This window comes from Coffea arabica, chromosome 5c (genome assembly GCF_036785885.1).
Source record: "Coffea arabica cultivar ET-39 chromosome 5c, Coffea Arabica ET-39 HiFi, whole genome shotgun sequence".
Lineage (NCBI taxonomy): Eukaryota > Viridiplantae > Streptophyta > Magnoliopsida > Gentianales > Rubiaceae > Coffea > Coffea arabica.
Window position 1 is genome coordinate 32,646,560 of NC_092319.1, and position 18,048 is coordinate 32,664,607.

The following is an 18,048-nucleotide window of genomic DNA, read 5'->3' on the forward strand; positions in this document are numbered from 1 at the left end:
TTCAAATGGTGCAACAATCTCAATATAGAGATAATGCCATCGAAAACCCAAATTCTCATTTGTCTACATTTTTAGAAATTTGTGATACAATTAAACTTAATGGTTTTAATGATGATGCAATTCAGCTTAGATTGTTCCCAATTTTGTTAAGAGACAAAGCCAAGGTTTGGAAACCATCACATTCTCCTAATACCTTCATCACTTGCACCGATTTATCAAAAGCTTTCCTAAATAAGTTCTTTTCACCTGATAAGACTGCTAAATTTCGCATGGATATAACTAGTTTTTGTCAACAGGAAGGAAAGATATTGTATGAGGCTTGGGAGCGCTATCAGGAATTACAATAAAGATGCCATCACCATGGTTTACCGATTGACTCATAGTTCAAACATTCTACAAACTCATATAGATGCAGCAGCTAGTGGAGCTTTAATGGGTAAGTTGGCCGAGGAAGCTCAACAACTAATTGAGGAGATGGCTGCAAATAAATACCAATTGACCAATGAGTGAGGTAATACAAGAAGACCCGCAGGTATGTTTGCAATTGATAGTTTGACTTCTTTGAATGCTAAGATCGATAATGTAGTCAAAATGCTTAATAGGCAAGTAGGGTCAAGTTCGGCTTCTAATTTAAATTTAGTTGTTATGTGTTGTACTCTATGTGGAGGTGATCATGATGAATCTATTTGTACTAGTATTGAATAGATACAATATTTCAACAATTACAATCATCAACAACCCATATTCTAATACCTATGAAATCATCCTAACTTTGGATGGAAGGAGCAAGGAAATCAATAACGACCGACAAATCCACCAGGTTTCCAATCAAAACAATCACCTTGGGAGACTAAACCTTCTTGGGAATTAGTAATTGAGAAACTAGCTAATGTGGCAAATGACAGAATGGACCAACTTACAAATATGTATAGGAATGTTGAAGTCCAAATTGGGCAAATAGCTAATGCTATAAATAATAGGAGTTGTGAGGACCCGAAATTTTTTATTTTATTTTATCGAATATTAGTAGTTTGTTTAAATATTTATTTACTCATTTTTCTCCAAATTATTTATTTCGATCATTTAAAATCCATATATATGGAACGACGCCTCTTTTATATTTTTAAAAGCGTTTTGTTGGAAAAATTCAATTTTTGAAAACTCGTTTAGTTCGGAACAACGAGTGCACGTTTTTCGAGACTATATTTGAATCGAGAGTGTATTAATATTGGAGAATTAAGAACGATCAATAATAGATTAAGAAAGGTTAATTGAGGAATTAATACTCAATTCACGTGAGGACTCGTAAAATTATTATTTTTTAAACCCCTAATTTTGGCTCAATTAATTATCTATTTGGATTTTTGCCCAAATATTATTTTCTATCCTTATTAGACCTAAATATATGGTTTTATAGCTTCGTTATATTTTTAAAGTGTCTCGTTTCAAAAATTATTTTCTTAGAAGCTTGTTTAGTGAAAAAGTGAAAACGTGTCTGAAAACTTTAGGCAATTAGGAGTACAATAAGCTCAAAAATTTAAGACATATACAATAGTCCTAAAATAGGCAATTTTAGGTTTAAATATTGAAGTGATAGTTAGTGGTAAGATCGTTATAAGAATTTCTCAAAGGTTTCAATTTTTATTGCGCCTAAATTAGAAATACGTGTTTCACGTGCGCGCTTAATTGAGGGACTTTCGACAATTATTTTGGGACAATTAAGAATGAATAATATTTACATAAATGTAAGTGCCCTAGAGGTTTAGTGCACTAGTGCAACAAACGTAAGAGAAATCGAACACAACACGCGCGCATAGGGCACTAGTTGTAATTGATTTGACGTATTTAAAATATTAGACGTCAAGCGTCTTATGTACGCAAAGGAACCAGCAATCTCATTTCATTTCTGCAAAGCTTCATGGACGGCTAGACTGCAGCAAAAAGGGACAACCGAAACCTTCATCATTTCCTTCTACAAATTCACCAAATCACTACCAAAACTTCCATAGATTCTCACCAAACTTCACATTCGTTTAGCTTTTCACTCGGACAACAACTTAGGCTGAAAAAGGGAGGAGCTTCACGGTTTTCTTCAAGCTTCAAAGGGGCCGAAACTTCTGTCCTAACCAGTCATCAAAGTAGGTAGTAATCAATCACCTTAAACTTGTCTTATGGAAGTTGATCTATGCATTTGAGTTGGAATCTTCACTGTAGTAGCTTGTATTGTTGGAAATGTGGGCTCTATGAACTCCCACTTTGGGTTGATGGCTGTGATGATGTTTGATGATGGTTTTATTGCTGAATTAGAGCTTAAGGAAGTAGATTAAAGGTGTATTGTGGCCAGAAACGTTGTTGAACTCTTGAAGCAAAAAGTTCCCATTTTACCCCTGTTCTGTTCGGTCATTTTAATGCAGAAATTGAAGATTTAATGGCCTGATTATGTTGTTTACATGTTGTAGCAGTTGTGTACAAATTTTCGTTGAAAAATACTGAGTTTTGGTGGGTCAAACGAATTTATTTCCAAAGCTAGTAATCTGGGAAAACGGTTGCCGTCGTAACCAGACCAGTGTTCGTGTTTCGTCCATAACTCCGTACTCCGACGTCGAAATCAAGTGCCGTTAGCGGCATTTGAAACTAGACGTTCCTATATTTCCAACGGTGTATAGCGCACATTCTGGTTTCATGTGTGTGAGCCACACCATTCATCTGAAGTCGACTGTCCTGTTTCTCCGTTCTGCCGAAATGATTTGATGATGCTGCAAATTTAGGCTTAATTTCGAACCAGTTGCATGCTGAAACTTGTAACGATTTCTTCTGTGAAATTTTAGCCCTGTGAATGTATTTTCTAACACTATCAACCATTTCCAATTCCGAGTTAAATTGAGGGAGTTATGATCAATACACGGCAACTGCCTCGTTTTTGAAAACCTTAGCTTTGGACAGATTGCCTTAAGGATTTTCCAAACTTTGGTTGATTGATTAACCACCTTTCCGAAGGTATTTTTTCACAAAATTTGATGGAGAGATACCCTTCATATAGGAGTATTATACTGCAAAATTTGGTATCAATCCAAGTCCGTTTCGACACTTAACTAAATGTCCAAAGTCAGAACCAAATCTGGAAATTTGTTAACAGTCTTGAAATTTACCCAACTTTGAGCTACCATATCTTGGTGCTCGAAACTCTGATTCTTGATCCGCTTGTTCTGTCCTAAACCTTACTTGCACCTCTAATTGAGCTACAAATTTCAAGGGCTGGTTTGCAACGAGTGAATTCTGCTAAATTTTCAAAGTTAGCGAAAAACCAACCCCAGCTCAATCTTGGGTGATTTGGAACAGCAACTTTAAGCTCATTTTTGAACACCTTCCACTTAGATTCATGGAAAAATGTCTTCTAAGAACTTTTAGTACTTTGGAAGAGGTTTCCAACGATACCAAGTTTTCCAATTTTCGACATGTGGAATCTGAGATACGATTTTTTTCAAAATATCGTATCAAAACTGAAATTTTCTGAATTTCAAGGAAATGGAGTTTTTCAAGTATTCCTTATTCCTTCGATAATACTTGAACGTTTATGCTTGATTTCCAAGATAACAAAACTCGATTGCTCTTGTACATTAAGAAACTCCACTTGAACCTCGATTTACTAGTAATTGAGGTTCATTTTCATGAAATTTCCCCAGATTGTAGTAGTGCACGATCTTCCTTGATAATTGGAATGTGTGAATGATAATTCACTATTAAATGCTCAGGCGCTCAAGAGGACCTTCCAGAGGATCTCACGGGAGACGCCTAAATCATCATTTGAACTCGCTACTTGAATCACTGTGAGTGTCAAGTGCATGAACTTGTTGTTAAGTGGTTATCTGTTTCTTATCCGTTATGAAAATTTGAAATTTTGAGACGAGAGTGTACTTTATCGCACTCGTTCTCTTTCAAATGAAATTATATTCGAATTTTGCTATGTGAATTCGTATCCAACTTGTACATGGTAATGTGGATGTGATTTGTACTTGTGATTCGTATATGTGATCCGTATTTGTGATTCCTATTTGGAATCGTCGATTTGAGCGTTGCTCATTGACTTATATTCGTATTCGTATTCATATTCGGGGGACGCCCAAAACTCGTTGGCTAACTTTGCGAATCGAGCCAGCATGGGCTTGGTCGATAAGCTTAGCAAACCATGAGATATTCGTAGAGCATGATCTATTGGAGAGATCTTGCTCGGCATTACTCGTGCAGTATTGCCATGATATACTCGAGTATTATCAAAAACTTTGATGAGCGGGCCCGGTAAGGGGGTGTAACGGTGACGGGATTCGAAGAAAAGTGGTGTATCTACGGATTTGATACTTATGTGGTTGACGGAGTGTCAACGTGAGATGTGATCAAGATTTCGACTCGACTACGTGGAATTTAGCTCCTGAGAGCTACAGTATCCTTGAATTGTTTCTGTTTATTTTTCCTATTCGAAATGTGAATTATTCGAATTTGATAGCCTTACCTACAATGTAATTGTTGTTGCTACTTGGATTATGTGTTTGCATGTGTGTTTTCTTGGCCTCACTGAGTATTGGCTCATCCTATTAGTTTGTTTTTCTTAACAGGTTGGATTGGAAGATTTTGGTAAAGCCGACTAGATTATACTTTTGATTGGAATCGGGGCTGTAAATGTGTAGTCGACTTTTAATGGTTGCATTTTGGAACTTGATGTATCTTTTGTGAACATGATGTAAGATTTAAATATTTAGTTAAGGAAGCGACTTTTCTTTATTTTGACTCGTAGTATTTGGTATGTATCGTTAAGTTCGATTTGATTTGTCTTGAGTCCTGGCGAGAGCTGGGCAGGCGTTCCGCGGATACCCTTGGGTTCGCCTTTGGGAGAAGTTGGGGGCGTCACAGTTGGTATCAGAATTTAGGCTTCAGATCTTTGTAGTGTATTCTAAGTTTGAAGTTTAGAATTCCGGACTGTGGGACTGGTTTGAAAGTTAAGTGACCACTTGTAGAAAAAAAAAATCAGAGCCGCTTCGCGTGGTAATTGCGGGGTGAGATTGGGCCAAATGGTATTATGGTCCTTATCATATGAATGAGTAAAGGCTTAAGTACTCTTTTAGAGTGTAAGCTGTGAATCATGAATGTGATAGGTATAAATATTTTATCGTAATACTTGGGGAAAGACTAGATATGTATGTTGGGTAGGAATCTTAAATATGGTGATTTACTCTTGGGACTGGCCAGCTCGAGATGTGAATTATCTTATTTCGAATTCTTGTACCCGAGTAATTAAGAGTTGAGGGCAATGCTAAAAACTTAAGATCTCCATTTGCGAAGAACAAGAACGGACTAATGTTTTGTAAGAACAAGTGCAGGAGGTCAACGGATGTCCAGTTCATATAGTAAGAGAAATGAGCCATCTGGCGCAGAATATTTTAACTGAGTATGGGACAATATTCACTAGAGAGAAGTAGAATGTAGTTGAGCCTAAGAGAGAGAGAGATAGAGAAAGATTGATGGATGGTCCTATGTAATTCAATAGGATCCAATTGTTTGATATGAGTTGGAAATGAACGAAAAAAAAAAATTTAGCCCCTTTTGACTGATGTAGTTAGATTTAGCTGGGGTGATGCTAGTGTTGAGGCCATTACATTTTTTTTGTATGACTGTGTGGCCTACTTTTGAGGCACTTGACTTTACTTTAGTCGTATGTGATTAAAAGTACTCTTGTGGCATCTGTGTGCTATATTTTTGTAACTACCCCATGACTTGCTAATTGTATGAACTTGATATGCTAATTAATGTAAATTATTGTTAATTCCAATATTTTCTTGAGTGGTTCCTGCTTTTGTTATGCATCGCATAATTTATTTATTTCTTGCACTAGGCACGCCTAAGTCATGGAAGGACTAAGAGGTGGTCGAGGCCGTGGTCGAGACCGTGGTTGAGGTCGTAGGCGAGGGGCTAGTCAGGCCCAACCTCAAGGGGGTGACCAGGGATCGGCAACTGCACCGTTCCAAGGTCAGAAAAATATCGAGGGTAATCAAGTGGCTACTGCCATTAATAGGATGACTGATATCCTAGAGCGTTTGGCTGATAGACAAGACCCTGGACCGTTTAACCAACCTGGGGGTCAGGAAAGAGGAGTGGATAGAGCCTTAGAGAGGTTCTTGAAATTTAACCCGCCTAAGTTTCTTGGCGAACCTGATCCTGAGGTGGCGGGAGAATTGGTTGGAAAGGATGACCAACATATTCGCTGCTTTAGATTACACTGAGGATAGGCGAGTGAATTTCGCTGCTTTCCAATTTGAGAGAGTAGCCCGTGCTTGGTGGGATATAATAAAAGGAAAATGGGAGAGAACTCAAACCCCTTGGACTTGGGAGAATTTCACAAGGGAATTTAATGAGAAATTTCTACCGCCCTTAATCCAAGAGAAAAGGGAGGATGAATTCATCAAGTTGAAACAAGGAACCCTTAGTGTAGCGGAGTACGAGGGAAAGTTCACTAAACTTTCTTAGTACGCTCCTGAATTGGTGATTAATGAACGGAGGAGGATTAGACGGTTCGTGCAGGGACTTAATGTAGAAATCCAGCAGGGTTTGGCTGCAGCCCAAATCTCTACGTTCACTGAAGTTTTAGAAAAAGCACAGAGAGTCGAGAGTGCCAGGCTGCAAGTTAGAGACTTTCATGCTAAGAAGAGGAGCACTTCTAGTAACCCTTCGGGACAGGCAGATAAGAGTGCCCCACCTTTTAAAAAGGGAAAAGGAACGGGTGGAGTGGAGATATCTAACATGCCAAAAGGGACTCAATCAAGAGGAGATCGCAATGGACGAGGTCAATCGAGAGAGATACCTCCAAGTGGTCAATCTGTGGCTCCCCAAGTCGTTTGTGGTTATTGTGGCAAGTTCAATCATACGGAGAATGATTGTTTTAGGAAACAAGGGAAGTGCTTGTATTGTGGTACTACCGAGCACCAGATATCGAAATGCCCGACCGTACCAAAAGAAGGCGGTAGTACCCAAAGGCCTGAAAAGTCAGCCGCTAAGCAGCCTAGTGTTGGAGGAAGTCGATCTAATGCACCAGCTAGGGTTTATGCATTAGGCTATCAACATGTTTCCGATTCTACTAAAGTCATTGGAGGTATGATTCTTTCTTTTATTTGTCTATCTAAGGTTCTCAGTGACCTAGTACCGTACACACTTTTTGCAAAACCTTAGATTCATAAGATAGAATCAAAGTTTGACTACTAATTCGGTAAATAGAAATTGTGATATATGGATCGGAGGGTGTATGTTAGTGATTAATTTGAAAGGCATGACTCTTAAGGGGTATGACTATTATCCGAAGTGTGAATTTCGAGAACGAAATTCTTTTAAGGAGGGGAGGATGTGAGGACCCGAAATTTTTTATTTTATTTTATCGAATATTAGTAGTTTGTTTAAATATTTATTTACTCATTTTTCTACAAATTATTTATTTCGATCATTTAAAATCCATTTATATGGAACGACGCCTCTTTTATATTTTTAAAAGCGTTTTGTTGGAAAAATTCACTTTTCGAAAACTCGTTTAGTTCGGAACAACGAGTGCACGTTTTTCGAGACTATATTTGAATTGAGAGTGTATTAATATTGGAGAATTAAGAACGATCAATAATAGATTAAGAAAGGTTAATTGAAGAATTAATACTCAATTCACGTGAGGACTCGTAAAATTATTATTTTTTAAACCCCTAATTTTGGCTCAATTAATTATCTATTTGGATTTTTGCCCAAATATCATTTTCTATCCTTATTAGACCTAAATATATGGTTTTATAGAATTCGTTATATTTTTAAAGTGTCTCGTTTCAAAAATTATTTTCTTAGAAGCTTGTTTAGTGAAAAAGTGAAAACGTGTCTGAAAACTTTAGCCAATTAGGAGTACAATAAACTCAAAAATTTAAGACATATACAATGGTTCTAAAATAGGCAATTTTAGGTTTAAATATTGAAGTGATAGTTAGTGGTAAGATCGTTATAAGAATTTCTCAAAGGTTTCAATTTTTATTGCGCCTAAATTAGAAATACGTGTTTCACGTGCGCGCTTAATTGAGGGACTTTCGACAATTATTTTGGGACAATTAAGAATGAATAATATTTATATAAATATAAGTGTCCTAGAGGTTTAGTGCACTAGTGCAACAAACGTAAGAGAAATCGAACACAAAACGCGCGCATAGGGCACTAGTTGTAATTGATTTGACGTATTTAAAATATTAGACGTCAAGCGTCTTATGTACGCAAAGGAACCAGCAATCTCATTTCATTTCTGCAAAGCTTCATGGACGGCTAGACTGCAGCAAAAAGGGACAACCGAAACCTTCATCATTTCCTTCTACAAATTCACCAAATCACTACCAAAACTTCCATAGATTCTCACCAAACTTCACATTCGTTTAGCTTTTCACTCGGACAACAACTTAGGCTGAAAAAGGGAGGAGCTTCACGGTTTTCTTCAAGCTTCAAAGGGGCCGAAACTTCTGTCCTAACCAGTCATCAAAGTAGGTAGTAATCAATCACCTTAAACTTGTCTTATGGAAGTTTATCTATGCATTTGAGTTGGAATCTTCACTGTAGTAGCTTGTATTGTTGGAAATGTGGGCTCTATGAACTCCCACTTTGGGTTGATGGCTGTGATGATGTTTGATGATGGTTTTATTGCTGAATTAGAGCTTAAGGAAGTAGATTAAAGGTGTATTGTGGCCAGAAACGTTGTTGAACTCTTGAAGCAAAAAGTTCCCATTTTACCCCTGTTCTGTTCGGTCATTTTAATGCAGAAATTGAAGATTTAATGGCCTGATTATGTTGTTTACATGTTGTAGCAGTTGTGTACAAATTTTCGTTGAAAAATACTGAGTTTTGGTGGGTCAAACGAATTTATTTCCAAAACTAGTAATCTGGGAAAACGGTTGCCGTCGTAACCAGACCAGTGTTCGTGTTTCGTCCATAACTCCGTACTCCGACGTCGAAATCAAGTGCCGTTAGCGGCATTTGAAACTAGACGTTCCTATATTTCCAACGGTGTATAGCGCACATTCTGGTTTCATGTGTGTGAGCCACACCATTCATCTGAAGTCGACTGTCCTGTTTCTCCGTTCTGCCGAAATGATTTGATGATGCTGCAAATTTAGGCTTAATTTCGAACCAGTTGCATGCTGAAACTTGTAACGATTTCTTCTGTGAAATTTTAGCCCTGTGAATGTATTTTCTAACACTATCAACCATTTCCAATTCCGAGTTAAATTGAGGGAGTTATGATCAATACACGGCAACTGCCTCGTTTTTGAAAACCTTAGCTTTGGACAGATTGCCTTAAGGATTTTCCAAACTTTGGTTGATTGATTAACCACCTTTCCGAAGGTATTTTTTCACAAAATTTGATGGAGAGATACCCTTCATATAGGAGTATTATACTGCAAAATTTGGTATCAATCCAAGTCCGTTTCGACACTTAACTAAATGTCCAAAGTCAGAACCAAATCTGGAAATTTGTTAACAGTCTTGAAATTTACCCAACTTTGAGCTACCATATCTTGGTGCTCGAAACTCTGATTCTTGATCCGCTTGTTCTGTCCTAAACCTTAGTTGCACCTCTAATTGAGCTACAAATTTCAAGGGCTGGTTTGCAACGAGTGAATTCTGCTAAATTTTCAAAATTAGCGAAAAACCAACCCCAGCTCAATCTTGGGTGATTTGGAACAGCAACTTTAAGCTCATTTTTGAACACCTTCCACTTAGATTCATGGAAAAATGTCTTCTAAGAACTTTTAGTACTTTGGAAGAGGTTTCCAACGATACCAAGTTTTCCAATTTTCGACATGTGGAATCTGAGATACGATTTTTTTCAAAATATCGTATCAAAACTGAAATTTTCTGAATTTCAAGGAAATGGAGTTTTTCAAGTATTCCTTATTCCTTCGATAATACTTGAACGTTTATGCTTGATTTCCAAGATAACAAAACTCGATTGCTCTTGTACATTAAGAAACTCCACTTGAACCTCGATTTACTAGTAATTGAGGTTCATTTTCATGAAATTTCCCCAGATTGTAGTAGTGCACGATCTTCCTTGATAATTGGAATGTGTGAATGATAATTCACTATTAAATGCTCAGGCGCTCAAGAGGACCTTCCAGAGGATCTCACGGGAGACGCCTAAATCATCATTTGAACTCGCTACTTGAATCACTGTGAGTGTCAAGTGCATGAACTTGTTGTTAAGTGGTTATCTGTTTCTTATCCGTTATGAAAATTTGAAATTTTGAGACGAGAGTGTACTTTATCGCACTCGTTCTCTTTCAAATGAAATTATATTCGAATTTTGCTATGTGAATTCGTATCCAACTTGTACATGGTAATGTGGATGTGATTTGTACTTGTGATTCGTATATGTGATCCGTATTTGTGATTCCTATTTGGAATCGTCGATTTGAGCGTTGCTCATTGACTTATATTCGTATTCGTATTCATATTCGGGGGACGCCCAAAACTCGTTGGCTAACTTTGCGAATCGAGCCAGCATGGGCTTGGTCGATAAGCTTAGCAAACCATGAGATATTCGTAGAGCATGATCTATTGGAGAGATCTTGCTCGGCATTACTCGTGCAGTATTGCCATGATATACTCGAGTATTATCAAAAACTTTGATGAGCGGGCCCGGTAAGGGGGTGTAACGGTGACGGGATTCGAAGAAAAGTGGTGTATCTACGGATTTGATACTTATGTGGTTGACGGAGTGTCAACGTGAGATGTGATCAAGATTTCGACTCGACTACGTGGAATTTAGCTCCTGAGAGCTACAGTATCCTTGAATTGTTTCTGTTTATTTTTCCTATTCGAAATGTGAATTATTCGAATTTGATAGCCTTACCTACAATGTAATTGTTGTTGCTACTTGGATTATGTGTTTGCATGTGTGTTTTCTTGGCCTCACTGAGTATTGGCTCATCCTATTAGTTTGTTTTTCTTAACAGGTTGGATTGGAAGATTTTGGTAAAGCCGACTAGATTATACTTTTGATTGGAATCGGGGCTGTAAATGTGTAGTCGACTTTTAATGGTTGCATTTTGGAACTTGATGTATCTTTTGTGAACATGATGTAAGATTTAAATATTTAGTTAAGGAAGCGACTTTTCTTTATTTTGACTCGTAGTATTTGGTATGTATCGTTAAGTTCGATTTGATTTGTCTTGAGTCCTGGCGAGAGCTGGGCAGGCGTTCCGCGGATACCCTTGGGTTCGCCTTTGGGAGAAGTTGGGGGCGTCACAGTTGGTATCAGAATTTAGGCTTCAGATCTTTGTAGTGTATTCTAAGTTTGAAGTTTAGAATTCCGGACTGTGGGACTGGTTTGAAAGTTAAGTGACCACTTGTAGAAAAAAAAAATCAGAGCCGCTTCGCGTGGTAATTGCGGGGTGAGATTGGGCCAAATGGTATTATGGTCCTTATCATATGAATGAGTAAAGGCTTAAGTACTCTTTTAGAGTGTAAGCTGTGAATCATGAATGTGATAGGTATAAATATTTTATCGTAATACTTGGGGAAAGACTAGATATGTATGTTGGGTAGGAATCTTAAATATGGTGATTTACTCTTGGGACTGGCCAGCTCGAGATGTGAATTATCTTATTTCGAATTCTTGTACCCGAGTAATTAAGAGTTGAGGGCAATGCTAAAAACTTAAGATCTCCATTTGCGAAGAACAAGAACGGACTAATGTTTTGTAAGAACAAGTGCAGGAGGTCAACGGATGTCCAGTTCATATAGTAAGAGAAATGAGCCATCTGGCGCAGAATATTTTAACTGAGTATGGGACAATATTCACTAGAGAGAAGTAGAATGTAGTTGAGCCTAAGAGAGAGAGAGATAGAGAAAGATTGATGGATGGTCCTATGTAATTCAATAGGATCCAATTGTTTGATATGAGTTGGAAATGAACGAAAAAAAAAAATTTAGCCCCTTTTGACTGATGTAGTTAGATTTAGCTGGGGTGATGCTAGTGTTGAGGCCATTACATTTTTTTTGTATGACTGTGTGGCCTACTTTTGAGGCACTTGACTTTACTTTAGTCGTATGTGATTAAAAGTACTCTTGTGGCATCTGTGTGCTATATTTTTGTAACTACCCCATGACTTGCTAATTGTATGAACTTGATATGCTAATTAATGTAAATTATTGTTAATTCCAATATTTTCTTGAGTGGTTCCTGCTTTTGTTATGCATCGCATAATTTATTTATTTCTTGCACTAGGCACGCCTAAGTCATGGAAGGACTAAGAGGTGGTCGAGGCCGTGGTCGAGACCGTGGTTGAGGTCGTAGGCGAGGGGCTAGTCAGGCCCAACCTCAAGGGGGTGACCAGGGATCGGCAACTGCACCGTTCCAAGGTCAGAAAAATATCGAGGGTAATCAAGTGGCTACTGCCATTAATAGGATGACTGATATCCTAGAGCGTTTGGCTGATAGACAAGACCCTGGACCGTTTAACCAACCTGGGGGTCAGGAAAGAGGAGTGGATAGAGCCTTAGAGAGGTTCTTGAAATTTAACCCGCCTAAGTTTCTTGGCGAACCTGATCCTGAGGTGGCGGGAGAATTGGTTGGAAAGGATGACCAACATATTCGCTGCTTTAGATTACACTGAGGATAGGCGAGTGAATTTCGCTGCTTTCCAATTTGAGAGAGTAGCCCGTGCTTGGTGGGATATAATAAAAGGAAAATGGGAGAGAACTCAAACCCCTTGGACTTGGGAGAATTTCACAAGGGAATTTAATGAGAAATTTCTACCGCCCTTAATCCAAGAGAAAAGGGAGGATGAATTCATCAAGTTGAAACAAGGAACCCTTAGTGTAGCGGAGTACGAGGGAAAGTTCACTAAACTTTCTTAGTACGCTCCTGAATTGGTGATTAATGAACGGAGGAGGATTAGACGGTTCGTGCAGGGACTTAATGTAGAAATCCAGCAGGGTTTGGCTGCAGCCCAAATCTCTACGTTCACTGAAGTTTTAGAAAAAGCACAGAGAGTCGAGAGTGCCAGGCTGCAAGTTAGAGACTTTCATGCTAAGAAGAGGAGCACTTCTAGTAACCCTTCGGGACAGGCAGATAAGAGTGCCCCACCTTTTAAAAAGGGAAAAGGAACGGGTGGAGTGGAGATATCTAACATGCCAAAAGGGACTCAATCAAGAGGAGATCGCAATGGACGAGGTCAATCGAGAGAGATACCTCCAAGTGGTCAATCTGTGGCTCCCCAAGTCGTTTGTGGTTATTGTGGCAAGTTCAATCATACGGAGAATGATTGTTTTAGGAAACAAGGGAAGTGCTTGTATTGTGGTACTACCGAGCACCAGATATCGAAATGCCCGACCGTACCAAAAGAAGGCGGTAGTACCCAAAGGCCTGAAAAGTCAGCCGCTAAGCAGCCTAGTGTTGGAGGAAGTCGATCTAATGCACCAGCTAGGGTTTATGCATTAGGCTATCAACATGTTTCCGATTCTACTAAAGTCATTGGAGGTATGATTCTTTCTTTTATTTGTCTATCTAAGGTTCTCAGTGACCTAGTACCGTACACACTTTTTGCAAAACCTTAGATTCATAAGATAGAATCAAAGTTTGACTACTAATTCGGTAAATAGAAATTGTGATATATGGATCGGAGGGTGTATGTTAGTGATTAATTTGAAAGGCATGACTCTTAAGGGGTATGACTATTATCCGAAGTGTGAATTTCGAGAACGAAATTCTTTTAAGGAGGGGAGGATGTGAGGACCCGAAATTTTTTATTTTATTTTATCGAATATTAGTAGTTTGTTTAAATATTTATTTACTCATTTTTCTACAAATTATTTATTTCGATCATTTAAAATCCATTTATATGGAACGACGCCTCTTTTATATTTTTAAAAGCGTTTTGTTGGAAAAATTCACTTTTCGAAAACTCGTTTAGTTCGGAACAACGAGTGCACGTTTTTCGAGACTATATTTGAATTGAGAGTGTATTAATATTGGAGAATTAAGAACGATCAATAATAGATTAAGAAAGGTTAATTGAAGAATTAATACTCAATTCACGTGAGGACTCGTAAAATTATTATTTTTTAAACCCCTAATTTTGGCTCAATTAATTATCTATTTGGATTTTTGCCCAAATATCATTTTCTATCCTTATTAGACCTAAATATATGGTTTTATAGAATTCGTTATATTTTTAAAGTGTCTCGTTTCAAAAATTATTTTCTTAGAAGCTTGTTTAGTGAAAAAGTGAAAACGTGTCTGAAAACTTTAGCCAATTAGGAGTACAATAAACTCAAAAATTTAAGACATATACAATGGTTCTAAAATAGGCAATTTTAGGTTTAAATATTGAAGTGATAGTTAGTGGTAAGATCGTTATAAGAATTTCTCAAAGGTTTCAATTTTTATTGCGCCTAAATTAGAAATACGTGTTTCACGTGCGCGCTTAATTGAGGGACTTTCGACAATTATTTTGGGACAATTAAGAATGAATAATATTTATATAAATATAAGTGTCCTAGAGGTTTAGTGCACTAGTGCAACAAACGTAAGAGAAATCGAACACAAAACGCGCGCATAGGGCACTAGTTGTAATTGATTTGACGTATTTAAAATATTAGACGTCAAGCGTCTTATGTACGCAAAGGAACCAGCAATCTCATTTCATTTCTGCAAAGCTTCATGGACGGCTAGACTGCAGCAAAAAGGGACAACCGAAACCTTCATCATTTCCTTCTACAAATTCACCAAATCACTACCAAAACTTCCATAGATTCTCACCAAACTTCACATTCGTTTAGCTTTTCACTCGGACAACAACTTAGGCTGAAAAAGGGAGGAGCTTCACGGTTTTCTTCAAGCTTCAAAGGGGCCGAAACTTCTGTCCTAACCAGTCATCAAAGTAGGTAGTAATCAATCACCTTAAACTTGTCTTATGGAAGTTTATCTATGCATTTGAGTTGGAATCTTCACTGTAGTAGCTTGTATTGTTGGAAATGTGGGCTCTATGAACTCCCACTTTGGGTTGATGGCTGTGATGATGTTTGATGATGGTTTTATTGCTGAATTAGAGCTTAAGGAAGTAGATTAAAGGTGTATTGTGGCCAGAAACGTTGTTGAACTCTTGAAGCAAAAAGTTCCCATTTTACCCCTGTTCTGTTCGGTCATTTTAATGCAGAAATTGAAGATTTAATGGCCTGATTATGTTGTTTACATGTTGTAGCAGTTGTGTACAAATTTTCGTTGAAAAATACTGAGTTTTGGTGGGTCAAACGAATTTATTTCCAAAACTAGTAATCTGGGAAAACGGTTGCCGTCGTAACCAGACCAGTGTTCGTGTTTCGTCCATAACTCCGTACTCCGACGTCGAAATCAAGTGCCGTTAGCGGCATTTGAAACTAGACGTTCCTATATTTCCAACGGTGTATAGCGCACATTCTGGTTTCATGTGTGTGAGCCACACCATTCATCTGAAGTCGACTGTCCTGTTTCTCCGTTCTGCCGAAATGATTTGATGATGCTGCAAATTTAGGCTTAATTTCGAACCAGTTGCATGCTGAAACTTGTAACGATTTCTTCTGTGAAATTTTAGCCCTGTGAATGTATTTTCTAACACTATCAACCATTTCCAATTCCGAGTTAAATTGAGGGAGTTATGATCAATACACGGCAACTGCCTCGTTTTTGAAAACCTTAGCTTTGGACAGATTGCCTTAAGGATTTTCCAAACTTTGGTTGATTGATTAACCACCTTTCCGAAGGTATTTTTTCACAAAATTTGATGGAGAGATACCCTTCATATAGGAGTATTATACTGCAAAATTTGGTATCAATCCAAGTCCGTTTCGACACTTAACTAAATGTCCAAAGTCAGAACCAAATCTGGAAATTTGTTAACAGTCTTGAAATTTACCCAACTTTGAGCTACCATATCTTGGTGCTCGAAACTCTGATTCTTGATCCGCTTGTTCTGTCCTAAACCTTAGTTGCACCTCTAATTGAGCTACAAATTTCAAGGGCTGGTTTGCAACGAGTGAATTCTGCTAAATTTTCAAAATTAGCGAAAAACCAACCCCAGCTCAATCTTGGGTGATTTGGAACAGCAACTTTAAGCTCATTTTTGAACACCTTCCACTTAGATTCATGGAAAAATGTCTTCTAAGAACTTTTAGTACTTTGGAAGAGGTTTCCAACGATACCAAGTTTTCCAATTTTCGACATGTGGAATCTGAGATACGATTTTTTTCAAAATATCGTATCAAAACTGAAATTTTCTGAATTTCAAGGAAATGGAGTTTTTCAAGTATTCCTTATTCCTTCGATAATACTTGAACGTTTATGCTTGATTTCCAAGATAACAAAACTCGATTGCTCTTGTACATTAAGAAACTCCACTTGAACCTCGATTTACTAGTAATTGAGGTTCATTTTCATGAAATTTCCCCAGATTGTAGTAGTGCACGATCTTCCTTGATAATTGGAATGTGTGAATGATAATTCACTATTAAATGCTCAGGCGCTCAAGAGGACCTTCCAGAGGATCTCACGGGAGACGCCTAAATCATCATTTGAACTCGCTACTTGAATCACTGTGAGTGTCAAGTGCATGAACTTGTTGTTAAGTGGTTATCTGTTTCTTATCCGTTATGAAAATTTGAAATTTTGAGACGAGAGTGTACTTTATCGCACTCGTTCTCTTTCAAATGAAATTATATTCGAATTTTGCTATGTGAATTCGTATCCAACTTGTACATGGTAATGTGGATGTGATTTGTACTTGTGATTCGTATATGTGATCCGTATTTGTGATTCCTATTTGGAATCGTCGATTTGAGCGTTGCTCATTGACTTATATTCGTATTCGTATTCATATTCGGGGGACGCCCAAAACTCGTTGGCTAACTTTGCGAATCGAGCCAGCATGGGCTTGGTCGATAAGCTTAGCAAACCATGAGATATTCGTAGAGCATGATCTATTGGAGAGATCTTGCTCGGCATTACTCGTGCAGTATTGCCATGATATACTCGAGTATTATCAAAAACTTTGATGAGCGGGCCCGGTAAGGGGGTGTAACGGTGACGGGATTCGAAGAAAAGTGGTGTATCTACGGATTTGATACTTATGTGGTTGACGGAGTGTCAACGTGAGATGTGATCAAGATTTCGACTCGACTACGTGGAATTTAGCTCCTGAGAGCTACAGTATCCTTGAATTGTTTCTGTTTATTTTTCCTATTCGAAATGTGAATTATTCGAATTTGATAGCCTTACCTACAATGTAATTGTTGTTGCTACTTGGATTATGTGTTTGCATGTGTGTTTTCTTGGCCTCACTGAGTATTGGCTCATCCTATTAGTTTGTTTTTCTTAACAGGTTGGATTGGAAGATTTTGGTAAAGCCGACTAGATTATACTTTTGATTGGAATCGGGGCTGTAAATGTGTAGTCGACTTTTAATGGTTGCATTTTGGAACTTGATGTATCTTTTGTGAACATGATGTAAGATTTAAATATTTAGTTAAGGAAGCGACTTTTCTTTATTTTGACTCGTAGTATTTGGTATGTATCGTTAAGTTCGATTTGATTTGTCTTGAGTCCTGGCGAGAGCTGGGCAGGCGTTCCGCGGATACCCTTGGGTTCGCCTTTGGGAGAAGTTGGGGGCGTCACAGTTGGTATCAGAATTTAGGCTTCAGATCTTTGTAGTGTATTCTAAGTTTGAAGTTTAGAATTCCGGACTGTGGGACTGGTTTGAAAGTTAAGTGACCACTTGTAGAAAAAAAAAATCAGAGCCGCTTCGCGTGGTAATTGCGGGGTGAGATTGGGCCAAATGGTATTATGGTCCTTATCATATGAATGAGTAAAGGCTTAAGTACTCTTTTAGAGTGTAAGCTGTGAATCATGAATGTGATAGGTATAAATATTTTATCGTAATACTTGGGGAAAGACTAGATATGTATGTTGGGTAGGAATCTTAAATATGGTGATTTACTCTTGGGACTGGCCAGCTC

General features: G+C 37.9%; 3 long non-coding RNA genes and 1 other non-coding gene across 4 annotated transcripts; 3 read left to right on the forward strand and 1 right to left on the reverse strand.

The window, feature by feature from the left end:
* Positions 1-260: 260 nt before the first annotated feature.
* On the reverse strand, positions 261-367 carry LOC140007924 (small nucleolar RNA R71). Its single transcript, XR_011815367.1, has one exon. It is a non-coding gene; the product is annotated as a small nucleolar RNA R71 (small nucleolar RNA).
* Positions 368-3,757: 3,390 nt separating this feature from the next.
* On the forward strand, positions 3,758-4,776 carry LOC140007496 (uncharacterized). Its single transcript, XR_011814810.1, has 2 exons — positions 3,758-3,827; positions 4,611-4,776. It is a non-coding gene; the product is annotated as an uncharacterized lncRNA (long non-coding RNA).
* Positions 4,777-10,159: 5,383 nt separating this feature from the next.
* Positions 10,160-11,178, forward strand: LOC140007497 (uncharacterized). Its single transcript, XR_011814811.1, has 2 exons — positions 10,160-10,229; positions 11,013-11,178. It is a non-coding gene; the product is annotated as an uncharacterized lncRNA (long non-coding RNA).
* Positions 11,179-16,561: 5,383 nt separating this feature from the next.
* Positions 16,562-17,580, forward strand: LOC140007498 (uncharacterized). The gene is made up of 2 exons (XR_011814812.1): positions 16,562-16,631; positions 17,415-17,580. It is a non-coding gene; the product is annotated as an uncharacterized lncRNA (long non-coding RNA).
* Positions 17,581-18,048: the final 468 nt, after the last annotated feature.